This window comes from Cervus canadensis, chromosome 20, assembly GCF_019320065.1.
Source record: "Cervus canadensis isolate Bull #8, Minnesota chromosome 20, ASM1932006v1, whole genome shotgun sequence".
Lineage (NCBI taxonomy): Eukaryota > Metazoa > Chordata > Mammalia > Artiodactyla > Cervidae > Cervus > Cervus canadensis.
In genome coordinates this window covers 27,634,442-27,654,869 of record NC_057405.1, presented here as the reverse complement: position 1 = coordinate 27,654,869, position 20,428 = coordinate 27,634,442, and the positions used below count along the sequence as shown (strand labels likewise).

Genomic DNA, 20,428 nt, shown 5'->3' with positions numbered 1-20,428 from the left:
TTTTGAAAACTATGACACTGATGAAAGAAACTGAAGATGGTACAAGCAAGGGGAAAGACATGCAGTGCTAATAGATTGTAATAATTGATATTGTTACAACATCCATACTATCCAAAGCAATCTACAGATTTAATGTAATTGCTATCAAAATACCAATGGCATTATTCATAAAACAAAACAAATAATTTTATAACTTGTATGGAAACACATAATACTTCAAATAGTCAAAATATTCTTAAGAAAGAAGCTTATAGTAATCAAAATTGTGCACAACAGACACATAAATCAGTGAATAGAATAGAGTCTTGAAATAAACTCTTGCTTATATGGTCAATTAATTTTTGATAAAGGAGGCAAGAATATACAATGAGGAAAAGACAATCTCTTCAATAAATGTTGTTGGAAAAACCAGAGAACTATTTGCAAAAGAATGAATTTAGATCACTTTCTTACACTATTAAATGAAAATTAACCCAAAATTGATTAAAGACAGATGTAAGATCTGATACTAGAAAACTAGAAGAAGAAAATATTAACCATACACTCTTTGACGTCAGTCTCAGTAATATTTTGTTTTGGATTTGTCTCCTCAGGCAAGGACAACAAAAGGCAAAATAAACCAACAAAACTATATCAAACTAAAAAGCTTTTGCATAGCAGATGAAATCATCAACAAAATTAAAGGGAAGTCTACTGAATGGGAGAACATATTTGCAAATGATATATCTGATAAGGGATTAATATTCAAAGTTATTAAAAACTACACATGTCAATGGGCTTCCCAGGTGGCTCAGTGGTAAAGAATCTGCCTGTCAATGCAGGAAATGAGGGTTTGATCCCTGAGAAAATGACAATCCACTCTAGTATTCTTGCCTGGGAAATCCCATGGACAGAGAAGCCTGGTCTTCAGTCCATGGGATTGCAAAAGAGTCAGACATGACTTAGCAACTAAACAACAATGATACACCTCAATTTAAAAAAATCTGATTAGAAATGGACAGAGGACTGCCAAAGATATTTTTCAAAGGAAGAAGTATAGATGGCCAACAGACACATGAAACAATGCTCATCAAGAACCATCAGGGAAATGCAAATAGAAACCACAATGAGATATCACCTCACACTTGTCACTATGACTATTATTAAAAAGGCAGCAAATAATCAGTGGTGGCAAAGATGAGGCGAAAAAGGAACACTTGTACACTGTTGGTGGGACTGTAAATTTGCACAGCCACTGTAGAAAACATGGATTTCCTCAAAAAATTAAAAATAGAGCTATCATATAATCCAACAATTCCACTTCTGGGTATTTGTCAGAAGAAATGAAAACACTCACTTGAAAAGATATATACACCTTTATGTTCACTGCAGCCTTATTTACAATAGTCAAGATATGCAAACTGCTGAAGTGTCCATAATTAGATGAATGGATAAAAAAGATGATATATATATATATATATACACACACACACACATAAAGGAATACAACTCAGCGATAAAAAAGAATGAAATATTATTTGCAGCAATGTGGATGGACCTAGTGAGTATTATGCTAAGTGAAATGAGTCAGAGAAAGATAAATACTGCATAATTTCACTTATATGTGAATCTAAAAACCAAAACAAATGAACAAAAGCCAAAACTGAAATAGAGTCATTGATACAGAGAGCAAACTGGTGGTTGCCAAAGGAGAGGGTGGTTGGCGGTTGGGTGAAGTAGGTGAAGGGAATTTAGAGATATGAACTTCCAGTTATGAAATAAATAAGTCATGGATTTTATCAACAGCATAGGAAATATAGTCAACAATATTGTAATAACTCTGGTGTGGTGACAGATGTTATTGGGCTTAACATGGTGATTAATTTGTAATGGATATAAATGTTGAGTCACTGCCTCACACACCTGAAACTAACATAATGCTGTATTTAGTTATACTTGAAAAAAGATACACAATTCAAAACATTTAAAAATAGGAAAAAAGAGGTTTGCATTTGGGCCTGGTAAAGGCACACAGGGATCCCAGAAATCTAAGATGGGAAAGTAAAAATTGAGTCAGATGGAGAGATCCAGGGCATTTGATGTCCAAGGCTTTTTTCTTTTGGAGATCTTATCAGTTTCCACTGATGTTTGGCTTGCTCCTTTCTTGTCTGACTTTGATCATTGCTTATAATCAAGTCCCTTTGATCATTGCTTATAATCAAGTCCATTGTCTGTGTGCGTGGTGGTGGTGGTGGAGAATGTGGTGAACAACACTTTCGGATATTTGTGATCTATATTTAGAGTAAATTAATTTTTGAAGATTTTGTTAGAAAAACGAGGAAGAAGCAATGAAGACACCAGGTGTTATATAAAGATATTTGGTGAATGAAATTTCAAAAGGCTAAGAAAAGGAAGAACCAGAAGCTTCCATTGTTAAGGCCACTGCTCAACCTAGAGCTCTCCTTTGGGCATTACATTTTATAGACATGAATTCTGCAGATAAAGACCCCAGACCATATGGGTCAGACAGGACAAGAAAGTCTTTCTCCTGCCTTTATGTGGACTCTTGGGGCCAGTAGCTATACCAGATACACATGTGTGTGACAGACTTAGTCTAGTTCAAATCACAGAAAGCCAGAGGGAAACTCCTCCTGAAGAATGTGGTGGGAATACTTGCAGAAGACAATTGGGCTATCAAAATATAATCTAGATATCTTTAGCTTGAATGCCCTCCACCTGTGTGGCCCAAGGACTCTAGGTTAGTGATTCTCAAGTGTTGGGGGTGGGGGAACATTTTCTTGGGGATGGGTAAGGATCTCATCAGAATTTGAAGGATGAGAATATGTATGTCTTTCAATATGCAAGTTCAATATACTTACTTAGTAACACAAATTGCAGAGAATGAAGCTCCATAGTCCTTTTGGTTGGTGGAAATATACAGAAGATAAAATGAGAAAGCACTGTCTAAGAGACATAGGATAGGAAATATTGATAAATTGTGTTGAAGACCCATAGGATATAAAGGGTTTGGTAACAAAGCATTTTTTCTTTGATGAGATGCAAGGGTATTTTCTGTTGTTGGAGCAGTGGACCTAGGGCTGTATTTGACTCAGTGACTGTGAAGGTTAGGAACTGTTCACAAATTGTGATATTTTGTGTTGATCAGATTTTCAGGTCTCTCTCCAGCTTTTTCCATGGAGCCTCTCATGAGAAAGAGAATTAAAAATTCTCATGTGGTCTATGTAGACTGTCCTGTGTGTGTTTATTGCTCAGTTGTGTCCAAATCTTTGCCATCCCCTTGGACTGTAGCCTGCCAGTCTCCTCTGTCCATGGAATTCTCCAGGCATGATTACTGGAATGGGTAGCCATTCCCTTTTCCAGGGTATCTTCCCGACCCAGGAATCAAACTCTGGTCTCCTGCATTGCAGGCAGATTCTTCACCATCTGAGCCACCAGGGTAGCTTTTCTTAGGGAGGCTCATACTCATTCCAGAAAGCTCATGGCTTGGTAACATGAATTTTCTGATGCTAGATGACTGGTTGGCCAGAAACCATGAATCTTGAAGTTTTTAGGAGCATTTGAGGTTGTACGCTCTTTTTATATGTAAGACTACACAAGGATGAAATGTCAATTAAGAGTTAAGTAGACTCTTTTAAATGGGAGTCATTCATATCTCTAGTGGTATGAATTATACCTTGAAAAATAGAATCATCAGCTCACAAATATGGCCTAAATAAAGTGTTCTGGCTTTTTGTTTTGTTCCTCACCCTGTAGTCCTAACCTCTAAGTCTATCCTGCACTCCCGGCCCGTGGAAGCCAACTCCTTGGGAGGAAATCACGTAGGATCTTTTACTGACTTGCTTTGGGTGGGACTCTGGCAAGAGGAAGCACCAGTGGGAGCTCTGAGGGAGGAGGAGAGTCTTTGATGTCTCATCTCCGGCAGTAGCCACGTCCCACCACACTCTGCCTCTTTCTGGATGTCTTCCTCTCCTCAGCCCCAGCTCCTACTGAACTCTGACAACAATACCATTGATGTTTCTTCCTGTGTCCCCAGCACTGGGAATACTCATGCCTTCCAATGAGCAAGTTCCGGTTGCCATTTTCTGAACACTTTACCATTCTAAATTTATTTTCTTTTGAGCTTACTCACACCTATGTAAATCATCTCTTTACTCAAGCTTTATATCATTTGGACTCTTTGGGAGCTACTTCTTGTCTTCTGGGACTCTGACTGACGCATGAGGGGATGAGACTTAAGAACACCGGAATGGAATCTGAAGTAGATTGGCCACTAACTGATTCCGTGATCTCTGTAGAAAATGCTTTAGCTTCTCTGAACCTCTATTTCACCTTGTGTAGAAAGAGCAGGACATTATTTCTTGACTCTAAACCATACATGGCATAAATGGCTGTAAGAGAAAGTGGCAGGTTGGACTGAATGACAAGCCTTCTCGTTTTTAGATAGTGGAAACAGATCCAAGTCCAAACAGGCTGCGTTGGAAACTATTCAGGTGCTGTGGGGAAACATTTATCTTTGTAAGGGAAAAAATACTAAGAAAATTCTCTCTCAAGTCACACATAATCTCAGGCTGGATTTCCTCTAGATAAGGAAAACTTATGCAAGGGCACAAGAAGCTGGGTAGAAGTAGAATTATAAGGACTTCCTGTGAGACAAGGCAGTCATTTCCTTGGTTCAAAATGCTGTAGTTATGGAGGATTAGGTAACTGCAGAGATGTGGGTGGGTTGCCATCATTGCCTAACAGCACGTGTGGGGAGCAACAGCTGATGATGTGAGCAACCCTTGGACTCTAGTTTTAGACTCTTTCAGGTGCCCTTCTGGGGCCACTGTTTCATTCATTTAGTTTTTAGACCATGTCATGTTATACTTGCCACTCTTAATGAGTTCTTTTTTTTCCAAAAAAAAAAAACAAAAACAATTCTCCATTCAGAGGTCTCAGAGAGCACAAAAATGAAAGGTTTAAAAACAACGGTACTTTATATTTTTTTGAAGAATCACATACATTTTAAATAAAACTAGAGTTATTCATTCAGCTTACAGAGTTCCTCTTTCCTGGAGAGGTCTAAGGTACTATTAGAGCTATTTCAGAAGGTAAGCTACTGAGATGTCAAATGTGGGGATGAATAGGAGATTATGGAGAAAAAAGTAAGCAGGAAAAAATAAATGAAGAAATTGATGGAGAGAAGAAATATATTTGTAAAGAGGGAAACTAATGAAGAGTGGGGGACTGGGAGCTAAATTTTACTTAAATGAACAAAGATGGCTACATTATGTTAGCTTCCTGACCAAACAAAGAAGAAAGGAAAAACCATCTTAAGAGGTATTTTGAGCATTTTTCATTGAATATTTAATTTGAAAGTAAAATTTCCTAAAGCAATGCTGAAGTTGATGACTCACAAAAAAATCTGTATATAATAGTGGATGAATGAATTTTTGAAAATGTTCAAGGATAGCTGTCTAACATAATTTAATACATTTTGAAAAAAAGAACACATGGAATAATATCCCCACTTGATTTTGTTCATTGTTCTTTATTCATCATGAGAAAAGAAAGGTCAATTGAGATGAGCATAGGCATTCTTACTAAAAGTGAGAGCAATCATTTAATTGATGTCTGTGCTGGGAACAACTTTTCTAGGTATAAAAATCCTTCAGCTTCCAAGGCCAAGGAACATGCTCTATTACACCAATGCTATATGAATTTCTTTTTGAAGTTCTTCCAACTTTTATTAGTTCTGTTTGATTTTATTTGGGATATTTTTTATGCAGCCAGCATCATTTGCACAGTAAGGTTCCAAGCAATCCTTATTCCAAGAGCAGCTTGAATCAATTCAGGTTTGGCACATCAGAGCAAGACTTAAATGTCTCATTCTATTAATATGTCATCTTTTGGCACGTATACTGTCGTTATTCATGATACTGAATTCTGTAGTCTTCTTCCTTTTCCTTGTTGCCTTATCCATAGCTCATGTTCCTCCTCTCCAAAAATACAAAGAAATTATCTTGGGAAAAGCGATAGATGGCCTAATTTTTTAGAGTAGAAGCCATCAAAATCTGGGGTTGTAGAGATGAAAAATATATGAGAGAAATACCAAAGAAGAGACTGGTCACCAATTCTCTACATTCTGATGAACATTATTAATATACTCCCTCTTGACATTTACCACAGATTATAAAAAACTCCTAGTGACCTTTTATCTTCATAAAACACTAGTGGCAAGGGATGAGGTGGTTGGATAGCATCACTGATTCAATGAACATGAAGTTGGGTGAACTCTGGGAGATGGTAAGGGAGGCCTGGCATTCTACAATCCATAGAGTTGCAAAGAGCTGGACATGATTTAGTGACAACAACAAATGAAATTGTAGACTATAAGTGATTTCCAGTTATTCTGATGCTTTTTAGCTTTTATAGAAATGATACATCATTGTCATGAGAATTTATCTGAAATTAACTTCTTGAATCCCCAAGGGACTCAATAGCTGAAATTATAGTTTCCTTTTAAATTATAGGCTTTAATTAAAATTTTTCAAATGACATTTTGCTTAAAAATCTTTGTTGACACCTGTTGAGAATGATAATCATTGTCACTTCAGCATTTCAGCTCTAAGTGAACAATAGTGGCTGCAAATATAATGCATAAGAGAGGCCAATCTACACCGTTAAACTGAAAGTCAAATTACACCTATCACGTATATGATGGTGAGTATTTCTTTTGATGTTTCATTGGTGTTATTCTTGTTTCCATTAGAATTCTAATGACTTATCAATTCAAAGTGGATTACCAAAAACAGAGTTTAGGTTTCCCTAAGTGACTTAGCAGCAGCAAAAAAAATCAAAAGTAAAACTTTAGACTGAAATAGTCTCATTCTATAGGTTGTAAGATGTACCTGTGAGGCATTACCTTTGGGGGTTTACTATTTTCTCAGACAGGAACATTGCAACATAACTGAGCAATTTTTGTTTTCTAGAGGAAGGGCATTTCTGGCTGATGAAGCCACTTATAAGAAGGTGTGAGGGAACACGGAAGGGGGAAGGGAGACCCGGCGGGCACAGAGATGTATTGGGAGAGGGAAAAGGGAACCAGAGGGAGGAGAAAGGGTCTTGCGGTCAAGCTGAGAAACATAACTTTTATCTTGAGGATGAGTGTGGAGTTGATGGAGAAACGGAGAGGGAGATATTCACTCAGAGTGTGACATGATCAGAAGTGCCTGGATTTATTTAATCCAGGCTTCCCCTGGCACGGCTGAGTCTCAAAGTCACTCCGGAATTCTCCCCTCCAGTCCCTGGCTGAGAAGCAGAGAGGCAGCCATGAGCCAGAGGGGCACTGGGTTACTTAGAGCTCCCTTCTTGCCTGGGAAATGACTCCTTTGCTTAATTCAGAGGAAAACTGAACTTGCTTATAACATTTCTGTTAGATGACCCGTAGGAGATCAGAAGAGCAATAGCTCTTCCTCATTATGCATCTGTTCTGTGTCCTTTGCGGCATTGAAGACACATTTGGATTTCCTAGCCAATTCTGACTGAATGGAAACTCAAATCCTACAAATACGGACAGAGGCATTATATTGTTATTAAGAGACTTTTCTTAATTCATTCCTTTTTCTCATTTTTCATTAGGATTATGCAGATGTGGACTTAAAAGAACTCTCTCAAGCAGGCAGCTATGTTCACTGTTCAAATGGGTGATTATTCTTCTAAGCCAGTCTTACCCTCAAGGAAAGAGGAAGGAGAAAAAGAGGAGACAAAGAGATTCAGTTCCTGCCCCAGGCGCAGTGTGTTCTCACTGGAGAATGCATCGAGATTTCCAAACTGGAGGACTGTCCCCATGGCTGATATTTTTAGATTAGTACTGAAAAATCAGAGATGTTATCTGGAAAACAATCAAACAAAAGAGCTTCTTAGTTTACACTGATAGAAACCCACATTATAGACAAGGGTCATTACAAAAATGCGTAGTAGGCAATCAAATATTTTTAAAATGAATATTGAGCAAAACGTTCTCCTGGAAATTGAATAACTTATGGACGTATGATGCTCCAGTGTAAGACTGAACTATCTGGACATGTCTCTTTTTGTGGGAATTTTGCTGCTTTGGTCAGGTTTTGTTTGGTTTTGCTTGCTTCTGTTTGCTTAGTAGCAAAGATTTGAAATCCAAGTGTAATTTGTCCACCTGAGACCTCTGACTCAACACAGCACACTCACAATATGTTTTCATGATTAATTTATTCAATGGCATTGTGTCAGCTTGTTTTGGTAAACCAATGAAGTAAGATAACCCCTGGCCTTCAGGAATATTTGGCTCACAACAAAGGAGCATTTCTTAGAAAGTACGAAAGTGAGATCATTTGGAACACAGCTTTAACAGTAGTCCACTAGCTATCTACTCCTTTATTTCAATAAATTTCCAGTGTTCTCAAACATGGCGCAGTTTAGGTGTTTCTTATTGTCTGCCTCTAAATATATTCAGGTTTCTCTTTTAAAAAACCATGTCTTTGCACACTTTGTCTCGTTCGCGCCTTTCACAGAGAAACTTCTTGAAAAATGAGTCTCTGTCTGTTATTTCCATCTCCCCATCATCCACTGAAACCATCATTCTATCAACTATTGATTATGACCAGCTCCTTGTCCCTGACTCTGCTCAAGTAGCCCTTGTGATGTTGTTAATGATTGCTGGATACAAAGATTTTTTTCTTTTTCTTTTTTTTTTAATGTTTGTTGAATAAAACACTTTGCCCCTCCCCCTGCCCCCTCCTTATGACCCTCTTTCCTGCTTCCTAGGATATTAGCACATTCTAGAAAACTGAATTGTTGCTCTCTCCCTTGCCTTTTCTGCCCCTTCCTTCCTTCATCTAGTTCTCAGTTTTCCTTCAGAGAATCAAATTTCCCATCATCCTCAGCCCGCGTGGTCCCAGAGAGACTGGCCCAGCTTCTTGAGTCCAGGGCTGGGTACCTGGCCCTGGCCTTGACAGTGGACATATTCTATCCCAGTTCTCCTTGGAGGAGGGCATGGCAACCCACTCCAGTATTCCTGCCTGGAAAATTCCATGGACAAAGGAGCCTGGCGAGTTAAAATCTATGGGGCCACAAAGAGCCAGACATGACTGAGGGATTAAATCTGTCTGTATCTTTATTTAAACATAATTTAATTGCATATTCGGATAATCTGAACTTCAACAATTTTAACAACTTTAACCTTAAAATTCCTGATGTTGTTAAATCCTCAGGAATTTTAAGGTCCAACAACTCCAGTGCACAAATGCCTCTATTTTGAATATCCATTTGTGTTTCTTGCCAGAATTAATTATTACTATGAAAACTGCCAAACAGTAAGCTTTATAGTTCAGTTCTTCCTTCTGTACTTATTAGTTGGCCTTCTAAACCTAAAGAACAGCTTATTTATTTATGAACTCATTGATGAACTCATTATGAATTATTGATACCTAGCAATGAGTATTGATACCTAGCAATGAACAGCATGAAAAGGCAAAAAATAGGACATTGAAAGATGAACTCCCCAGGTTGGTAGGTGCCCAATATGCTACTGGAGATCAGTGGAGAAATAATTCCAGAAAGAATGAAGAGATGAAGCAAAAACAAAAACAACACCCAGTTGTGGATGTGACTGGTGATGGAAGTAAAGTCTGATGCTGTAAAGAGCAGTATTGCATAGGAACCTGGAAGGTTAGGTCCATGAATCAAGGCAAATTGGAAGTGGTCAAACAGGAGATGGCAAGAGTGAACATCAACATTTTAGGAATCAGCAAACTAAAATGGACTGGAATGGGTGACTTTAACTCCAATGACCATGATATCTACTACTGTGGGCAAGAATCCCTTAGAAGAAATGGAGTAGCCATCATGGTCAACAAGAGTCCAAAATGCTGTACTTGGATGCAATCTCAAAAATGCCAGAATGATCTCTGTTCATTTCCAAGGCTAACCATTCAGTATCACAGTAATCCAAGTCTATGCCCCAACCAGTAATGCTGAAGAAGCTGAACTTGAATGGTTCTATGAAGACCTACAAGACCTTCCAGAACTAACACCCCCCAAAAATGTCCTCTTCCTTATAGGGGACTGGAATGCAAAAGTAGGAAGTCAAGAAATACCTGGAGGAGCAGGCAAATGTGGCCTTGGAGTACAGAATGAAACAGGGCAAAGGCTAATAAAGTTTTGCCAAGAGAATGCACTGGTCATAGCAAACACCCTCTTCCAACAACACAAGAGAAGACTACACATGGCCATCACCAGATGGTCAACACCAAAATCAGATTGATTATATTCTTTGTGGGCAAGGATGGAGAAGTTCTATACAATCAGCAAAAACAAGACTGGGACCTGACTGTGGCTCAGATCATGAACTCCTTATTGCCAAATTCAGATTTAAATTGAATAAAGTAGGGAAAACCACTGGACCATTCAGGTATGACCTAAATCAAATCCCTTATGATTATACAGTGGAAGTGAGAAATAGATTCAAGGGATTAGATCTGATAGCGACAGTGTCTGAAGATCTATGGACAGAGGTTCATGACATTGTACAGGAGGCAGGGATCAAGACTATCCCCAAGAAAAAGAAATGCAAAAAGACAAAATGTTGTCTGAGGAGGCCTTACAAAAAGTTGAGAAAGAAGAGAAGTGAAAGGCAAAGGAGAAAAGGAAAGGTACACCCTTCTGAATGCAGAGTTCCAAAGAATAGCAAGGAGAGATAAGAAAGCCTTCCTAAGTGATCAATGCAAAGAAATGGAAGAAAACAATAGGATGGGAAAGACTAGAGATCTCTTCAAGAAAATTAGAGATACCAAGGGAATATTTCACGCAAAGATGAGTACAATAAAGGACAGAAGTGGTATGGACCTAAGAGAAGCAGAAGATATTAAGAAGAGGTGGCAAGAATATACAGAAGAACTAAACAAAAAAGACCTTTATGACCTAGATAATCAGGATGATGTGATCACTCACCTAGAGCCAGACATCCTAGAATTCAAAGTCAAGTGGGACTTAGGAAGCATCACTATGAACAAAGCTAGTGGAGGTGATGGAATTCTAGTTGAGTTATTTCAAATCCTAAAAGATGATGTTGTGAATGCACTGCACTCAATATACCAGCAAATTGGAAAACTCAGCAGTGGCCACAGGATTGGAAAAGGTCAGTTTTCATTCCAATTCCAAAGAAAGGCAATGACAAAGAATGTTCAAACTACCACACAATTGCACTCATCTCACATGCTAGTAAAGTAAAGCTGAAAATTCTCGAAGCCAGGCTTCAACAGTACATGAACTGTGAACTTCCAGATGTTCAAGCTGATTTTAGAAAAGGTAGGGGAACCAGAGATCAAATTGTCAACGTTCACTGGATTATCGAAAAAGCAAGAGAATTCCAGAAAAACATCTACTTCTGCTTTATTGACTATGCCAAAGCCTTTGACTGTGTGGATCACACAGACTCGAAAATTCTTGAAGAGATGGGAATACCAGACCACCTGGCCTGCCTCTTGAGATATCTGTATGCAGGTCAGGAAGTGACAGTTAGAACTGGACATGGAACAACAGACTGGTTCTGAATAAGGAAAGGAGTATGTCAAGGCTGTATATTGTCACCCTGCTTATTTAACTTATATGCAGAGTACATCATGAGAAACGCTGGGCTGGTGGAAGCACAAGCTGGAATCAAGTTTGTCAGGAGAAATATCAGTAACCTCATATATGCAGATAACACCATTCTTATGGCAGAAAGCAAAGAAGAACTAAAAAGCCTCTTGATGAAAGTGAAAAAGGAGAGTGAAAAAGTTGGCTTAAAACTCAACATTCAGAAAACTAAGATCATGGTATCTGGTCCCATCACTTCATGGCAAATAGATGGGGAAACAGTGGAAACAGAGGGTGACTTTATTTTGGGGGTGGGGTACTCCAAAATCACTGCAGATGGTGACTGCAGCCATGAAATGAAAAGACACTTGCTTCTTGGAAGAAAAGTTATGACCAACCTAGACAGCATATTAAAAAGCAGAGACATTACTTTGCCAAAAAGTCTATTTTGTCAGAGCTATGGTTTTTCCACTAGTCATGTATGGTTGTGAGAGTTGGACTATAAAGAAAGTTGAGCACCGAAGAATTGATGCTTTTGAACTTTTATGTTGGAGAAGACTCTTGAGGATCCCTTGGACTTCAAGGAGATCCAACCAGTGCATCCTAAAGGAGATCAGTCCTGAATATTCATTGGAAGGATTGATGCTGAAGCTGAAACTCAAATACTTTGGCCATCTGATGAGAAGAGCTGACTCATTTGAAAAGACCCTGATGCTGGGAAGGTTTGAAGGGGGAGGAGAAGGGGACAACAGATGAGATGGTTGGATGGCATCACCGACTCAATGCACATGAGTTTGAGTAAACCCTGGGAGTTGGTGATGGACAGGAAGGCCTGGTGTGCTGCAGTCCATGGGGTTGCAAAGTGTCGGACATGACTGAGTGACTGAACTGGACTCAACTGAGCACTGAGTATAAACTCATTGATACTTATTTTTAGCCAACAGATTGCAAACCACTATTATCATAAGTTATTTTGATGCTCAAATTGTCCACAATTTGGTCAGTAGGAGGGTCTTTAAAATGGCACCTCTTACCTTCTCTGAAGCTGGGAAAAATTGAGGGCAAGAGGAGAAGGGAATGATGAAAGATAAGATGGCTGAATGTCTTTATCGGCTCAATGGACATGTGTTTGAGGAAAATCTGGGAGATAGTGAGGGACAGGGAATCCTGGTGTGCTGCAGTCCAAGGGGTCACAAAGAGTTGCATAGGACTCAGTGATTGAACAGGATTTTTAGTTCTGGTGCAAAAAGATTATTCTCCATATACTTGCATATAGTCTATGATTCCTGTGTAGGTAATTGTTTTCTTACTCCCTTTGCTGCCTGTCCCCATGCATAGGGGCCCTCCTTACCCTATGTCCCCACCCCGCTCTGGGATCTATCCCATCCTTGTCACACCCTTTGTGGACTTGGTCGGTAGGTACTATATACTTTTACATATTGCTCAACTCAAGGTCGCTGCTATTTGTTGAGTTTTGTGTCAGGAGTTGGCAAACTGTAAATGGCCATAGAGTACATATTGTTGACTTTTGGACCACATATTTTCCATTGCATCTGCAACTGTTTGACTCTGTCATAGCAAATGAATGGATGTGGCTGTGTTCCCATAAAGCTTTGTTTACAGCCAGCCAGCCCACAGATTTCAGTTTGCTGATCCCTGTTTTTGTTCATGAGAATTCACACTTTTGGGCCATGATTTTCTTGTAATGTCTCTATTTTGGTATCAGGGTGCTGATGCTGGCTTCATAAAATGAGCTAAGAAGTGTTCCCTCCTCTTATTTTCTGGAAGAAATTTTGTCAAATTGTTATTATTTCTTCCTTAAATGTTTGGCAGAATTCACTGTGAAACCATCTGGGCCTGGAATTCTCCAACAGTCCACTGTTTCACAAAGTGGGCCCTAGCGACCAAGAGTTCATCTTACAACAAGCAGGAAGAATGCTTGGGGAGACCCCAGGAGTGAATCCTTCTCTGACCAACATTTTTTTATAAGCCAAAGTAACTGAAAGAGAATTTTTTTATTTTTTGATACAGTGCAAACCTTTCTCTGAAATTCTTAGTTGGAAGTTTGATTCATTTTGCATAAGAAATGAGCTAAGTTTTATTTCTGCAAATTGGAAAAAAGTGTAGAAAAGGAGAGTCAAGAATTAATTATCTATCTATTATCTAAATGTTACAAACCCAACAAGCAGGCAGTATAAAAGATATTCCGTCATATGTTTCATTACAGAGATATTAATGGATATGATATTCTTAGGTTAACAATTGAACTTGTTGTTGTTGTTAAGTTGCTAAGTCGTGTCTGAGCCTTTGTAACCCCATGGACTGCAGCATGCCAGGCTTCCCTGCCTCCACTATCTCCCGGAGTTTCCCCAAGTTCATGTCCATTGAGTTGGTGATGCTATCTAAATGTTAAAATCTTGCAGTGACATATCTCATGGTCATGAATCCTGGATGTCAGTTGAAATTACTCTTGAAATATTCCAATGAGAAGGGAGGAAGTCCAAATCCTTTATACAATTCTGATAACTTGCCAATAGCATACACTGAAAGCTGAACCTTCTTGGACACATGGAATAATTAGTGGGCCAAGTGGAGACCATCACAATTCGCTCGCCTACAGGTAATCGGCAATGCACCTTTGACCTGCTAGAAACAAGTAATGATTAAAATGTATGTATGTGGCCTGTAGTAATATTAGGAATATTCATCTTCCTTACTTTTTGTCCCTTGCCAGTTAATTTTCTATGTCAGGTGCTGTAATGAAAGCAGCTAGGGAAATGGGGGCCCAGGTTTACATCGACACTGCAGTTATGTATCCTTGTAGTATATTTTGCTCCTACAAACTGAGTAGGAGAAGCCAAGTCTAAAATTAATGATCTTTTTGTTCTTGCAGTGAATGAACCCCTGTCCTCTGACCAAACTGCCAAAGGCAAGTTTTTGCCATTCAGTTTGTGCGCTGAATGAGTTGTTTCTGTTCCATGGACGATGCCAAAAGATACCGTGTGCTTCCCTAGTGCTAAACTGTCATTAGTCTGGCCTGCTATAGGCATTGAGTGGAAAGACAGATGCTGTGCTGGACATCTTCCTTTTGTCCCTTCAGAGTCACTCTTTCTTATTCTCTGCCCTTCTCTATGGCAAGCAGGCTGACCTTTAGGGATTGCATCCATGATCTCTCTTGCTCTCTCGTTATGGGCTGGATTTAGCCCATGGGGAGGCACCCCTTCTTGTGGGTTTTCAGTTGGTTGGTTGTGTGCCTTGGTTGAGGATTCCAGCCCCTTTAAGGTGGTCTTCTCCACACAGTTCTTCTGGTAGACCTGCATTCTCCTTCCCTTTCCAGGCTCAGGAGTGATAACTAGTATGACTACCCCCCCAAGCCCATGTGGTTTTCCTACAACTTACCCACACCTCTGTCAACCATCCTTTCTTAAAGTTCTCATATTTTCTTTATTGAGAGTTCCATCTGTTTCTTGCTGGTATCTCAGCTGACACAGAGGATCACTACGACAAATCTCTTCAATCTTTTAATCTTTCTGATACCACCATGCCATAATAGTTCTTAGCTTGTCTTCCATAGATTGAAATCAATTCATCAGAAAATTCCTGCAATAAGAAAACTGGGAAGTCAGCCTTGTATTTCCAGTAGGCATTAGTGTTCTATAAGGTTTTGGAGTTCACTTTATCTATGGCTCTATACACCTTAATGTCATGTTTGACTCTCTTAAAAAAAAAAAAAAAAAAGTGGTGTTTTTTTTTTTTTAAAAAAACTATGTATTTATTATTTGTATGGCTGCGTAGGGTCTTAGTTGCAGCACAGGGGATCTTCATTGCCACATGTAGGATCTTTTGTTGTGGCTCACGGGTTCTCTAGTTGTGGCACATGGGCTCAGGAGTTGTGGTGCTCAAGCTTAGTTGCCTTGTGGCACGTGGGAGCTTAGGGAGTGAACCAACATTCCCTGCCTTGGAAGGCAGATTCTTAACCACTGGACTGCTAGGGAAGTCCCAACCCTCACATACTAAATAGAATGAACTCTCCTTAAAGGCAACTCCCCTCAAAACTAAAAGATGAGGAAGAATCATCCAAAGTTCTTTGTGTGGGAAAATATAGGTTAGATCCAGGGAAGCTTCTGTAAGGATTGTGCATGCTTTTAAAAATAGGGTGAATAGATAGCAGTTACAATGAGACATTTCTCTGCATTGTCCTTATCCAATGGAAGTTCTTGTCCAACTCGGGCCTGCTGCAAATTGGTCTACTTGAAGCTGCATGGTGCTGGCTATCTTTTCCATCCCGTTGCTCTGGTACATGGGATAAAATATCTTACCACTGAGAACTGCCTCTGAATGTGTCTGTTGCTGTAGGATTTAGATAATGAAATCAAAGTTCATTGGCTGACAGCTCATTATCCTTGAACCATCCTAAAATGAATGTTCCTTTGGAACACCTATGGTCCTGTCTATGCAGGGACCCCTGGCTGATCTGTTTCACCAGCCTTTAGAACATGCTGAGAGAAACCTTTGCTACTCTGTAGGGCCTCTGTTATTCTATAGGGAAGCAAAGTGGGTTCCCTGATGGCCAAGCCAATTCCTGTCTGCATAGCTTTGCACAGATTACATAGAGTCCCTAACCTTAGTGTCTTCATTTGTAAAACAGAGTATATAATATTATCTACTTAATGGAATAGTGATAGTGGAATAAAATATTATGTGAAGCACTTAGTATGGTGTCTGACGCAAAGTAAGCTTTCAAAAAGTGTTAGTAATTTTTTTTTTATTTTATTTTATTTATTTTTTTTTCCAGTGGGTTTTGTCATACATTGATATGAATCAATGAATTTTTTAAATTATTACAAAAGGGCTTAAAAGTTTGAAAACTGTTCCTATTCTTTTTGTGATTGGAGTATAATTGGTTGCATTAGTTTCTGCTATACAACAAACTGAATCAGCTATATGTATACACATATCCATTCCCTCTTGAGCCTCCCTCTTGAGCCTTCCTCCCCGCCTCACCCATCCCACCTCTCTAGGTCATCAGAGAGCACTGAGCTGAGCTCCCTACACAGTACAACACCTTCCCACTAGCTATCTATTTTACACATGGTAGTATGCATATGGGCTTCCCAGGTGGCTCAGTGGTAAAGAATTTGTCTCCTAATGCTGGAGATGCAAGAGATTGGGTTCAGTCCTTGGGTCAGGAAAATCCGCTGGAGAAGGAAATGGCAACTCACTCCAGTATTCTTGCCTGGAGAATCCTGTGGACAGAGGTGCCTGGTGGGCTACAGTCCATAGTATCGCAAAGAGCCAGACATCACTGAACAAGTGGGCATGAGCAGAAGTGTATATATATCAATGCTAGTCTCAGTTCGTTCTATCTTCCCCTTGCCCTAGAGTTCATATGTCCATTCTCTACATCAGCGTGTCTATCCTTGCCCTGTACATATTTTCATCAGTACCATTTTTCTATCAATTTAAAAAATTGTTCCCATTCTTTATTTTTTTAAAAAAATTAGTTAATTACTTATTGGCTGCTCTGGGTCTTCGATGCTATGCACAGGCTTTCTCTAGTTGCAGTGTCAGTTCAGTTCAGTTCAGTACAGTCACTCAGTTGTGTCCGACTCTTTGCGATCCCATGGACTGCAGCACACCTGGCCTCCCTGTCCATCACCAACTCCTAGAGTTTACTCAAACTCATGCCCATTGAGTCGGTGATGCCATCCAACCATCTCATCCTTTGTCGTCCCCTTCTCCTCCCCCTTCAATCTTTCCCAGCATCAGGGTGTTTTCCAATGAGTCAGTTCTTCCCATCAGCTGGCCAAAGTATTGGAGTTTCAGCTTCAGCATCAGTCCTTCCAGTGAATATTCAGGACTGACCTCCTTTAGGATGGACTGGTTGGATCTCCTTGCAGTCCAAGGGACTCTCAAGAGTCTTCTCCAACACCAAAGTTCAAAAGCATCAATTCTCTGGTGCTCAGCTTTCTTTATAGTCCAGCTCTCACATCCATATATGACTACTGGAAAAACCATAGCCTTGACTAGACGGACCTTTATTGGCAAGTAATATCTCTGCTTTTTAATAAGCTGTCTGGTTTGGTCATAACTTTCTTCCAAGGAGTAAGCATCTTTTAATTTCATGGCTGCAGTCACCATCTGCAGTGATTTTGGAGCCCCCAAAAAATAAAGTCTGTCATTGTTTCCATTGCTTCCCCATCTATTTGCCATGAAGTGATGGGACCAGATGGCATGATATTAGTTTTCTGAATGTTGAGTTTTAAGTCAACTTTTTCACTCTCTTTTTTCACTTTCATCAAGAGGCTCTTTAGTTCTTCACTTTCTGCCATAAGGGTGGTGTCATCTGTGTATCTCATGGGCTTAGCTGCCTCGCAGCATGTGAGATCTCCCCAGACCAAGGATCAAACCCATGGCCCCTGCCATTGGCAGGCATATTCTTAACCACTGGACCACCAGCGAAGTCTTTCCCATTCTTTAGTAAATAAAACTTCATGAGTATTTGAGTATAAATATACTCATACGTCAGTGGGTATGCTCTCATATAATAATTGGATAAATAGCTGAGCTGGTTTGAGATTCCTTCCTACTGGGGCTAAGTTTTTAGAAGAAGAAAAAGCTAAGATCACAGATTATTTTTCACAGTTTTGAAGTGTTAAGATACCAGAAGCTTGGCTTACATTTCCCTTCTTCTTCGTTGACTACTCACAGGGAAAATTAGATTGAAATTTCCTTTTTACTACTAATTTTTGGGCAGCCTCTGTTAGGTCATACTTGGGCACTGTCTTAGTAAATAAAATCCTTTGAATCAGCCTTATTCTTTGTCAGTTTATCCATGAATCACCTGTTTTGAGAGGCCAGATGACAGCAGGGGAACATGCATAGGCCAAAGGAGCAGGTGAAATTTTAGATGAGAAACATATCTGTGAACAGTGGGACCATATTACCTTATATTGTATAACAAATCTAACATTAGCCTTCTTTTTCTGATTTACAAAGTCTCTCCTCCTGCTCTTTGAAGTTTAAAAAAAATTTTATTCAGTTCAGTTCAGTCGCTCAGTCGTGTCCGACTCTTTGCAACCCCATGGACTGCAGCACGCCAGTCCTCCCTGTCCATCACCAACTCCCGGAGTTTACTCAAACTCATGTCCGTTGAGTCAGTGATGCCATCCAACATCTCATACTCTGTCATGTATGAGTATGACATACATGTCATACCTCTCCTCCCACCTTCAATCTTTCCCAGCATCAGGGTCTTTTCAAATGAGTCAGTTCTTCCCATCAGCTGGCCAAAGTATTGGTGTTTCAGCTTCAGTATCAGTCATCCAATGAACACCCAGGACTGATCTCCTTTAGGATGGACTGGTTGGATCTCCTTGCAGTCCAAGGGACTCTCAAGAGTCTTCTCCAACACCAAAGTTCAAAAGCATCAATTCTCTGGTGCTCAGCTTTCTTTATAGTCCAACTCTCACATCCATGTATGACTACTGGAAAAGCCACAGCCTTGAGTAGACAGACATTTATTGGCAAAGTAATGTCTCTGCTTTTTAATATGCTGCCTAGGTTGGTCGTAGCTTTCTTTCCAAGGAGTAAACATCTTTTGATTTCATGGCTACAGTCACCATCTGCAGCGATTTTGGAGCACCCCCCCCAAAATAAAGTCTGCCACTGTTTCTACTGTTTCCCCATCTTTTTGCCATGAAGTGATGGGACCGGATGCCATGATCTTAGTTTCCTGAATGTTGAGCTTTAAGCCAATTTTTTCACTCTCCTCTTTCACCTTCGTCAAGAAGCTCTTTAGTTCTTCACTTTCTGTCATAAGGGTGGTGTCATCTGCATATCTGAGGTTATTGATATTTCTCCCGGCAATCTTGATTCCAGGTTGTGCTTCATCCAGTCCAGCATTTCTCATGATGTACTCTGCACGTAAGTTAAATAAGCAGAGTGACAATATACAGCTTTGACATACTCCTTTTTCTATTTGGAACCAGTCTGTTGTTCCATGTCCAGTTCTAGCTGTTGCTTCCAGACCTACATACAGGTTTCTCAACAGGCAGGTCAGGTGGTCTGGTATTCCCATCTCTTCAAGAATTTTCCACAGTTTGTTTTGATCCACACAGTCAAAGGCTTTGGCATAGTCAATAAAGCAGAAGTAGATGTTTTTCTGGAATTCTCTTGCCTTTTTGATGATCTAGCAGATGTTGACAATTTGACCTCTGTTTCCTCTGCCTTATTGGAGTATAGTTAACCCACAATGCTGTGTTAGTTTTGGTTGTACAGCAAAATAATCAGTTATATGTATACATATATGTGTATATATATATGTATATATATATACATATATCTATATCAAATATTTTTTTAGATTCTTTTCCCATATAGGCCATTACAGAATATTGAGTAAAATTCCCTGTGCTATACAGTAGGCTCTTATTAGTTATCCATTTTATGAATATCTACTCTTTGAATTTAGCATTAGATATTTTGTATGTATCATCCCATGATTTTTTTCTGTTTACAAATATACTCAGACACAAAGTTTTTTTTTAGTTTCAATATGCTGCTATACACATTATTTGGTAATTTTTTTTAACCTGAAGAATATAAGATGAATAGCTTTTCTGGTAAATAAGTATCAATAAGTCTATACTTTCCAATAGCTATGTGATATTCTGTAGATTTTGTGGTATTTATCCCCCTCTTCCTCTACTGATATGGATGGACATTAACAGGTTTCACTATTACAAACAGTGCTGCAGAAAGCATCCATGAACGTTCATCATTAGGTATCGATTATCTAATTTCTATGAATAGAAGTTCAGATATGGAACTGCTG

At 39.3% G+C, this 20,428-nt stretch overlaps 1 long non-coding RNA gene across 1 annotated transcript in view; it reads right to left on the bottom strand.

The window, feature by feature from the left end:
* Nucleotides 1–5,429: 5,429 nt before the first annotated feature.
* LOC122422904 overlaps nt 5,430–20,428 on the bottom strand; it is a 28,493-nt gene continuing 13,494 nt past the window's right edge. Inside the window, exon 3 of the long non-coding RNA XR_006264004.1 lies at nt 5,430–7,873. This is a non-coding gene — a long non-coding RNA (uncharacterized LOC122422904). The remainder of the gene's footprint in view (nt 7,874–20,428) is intronic.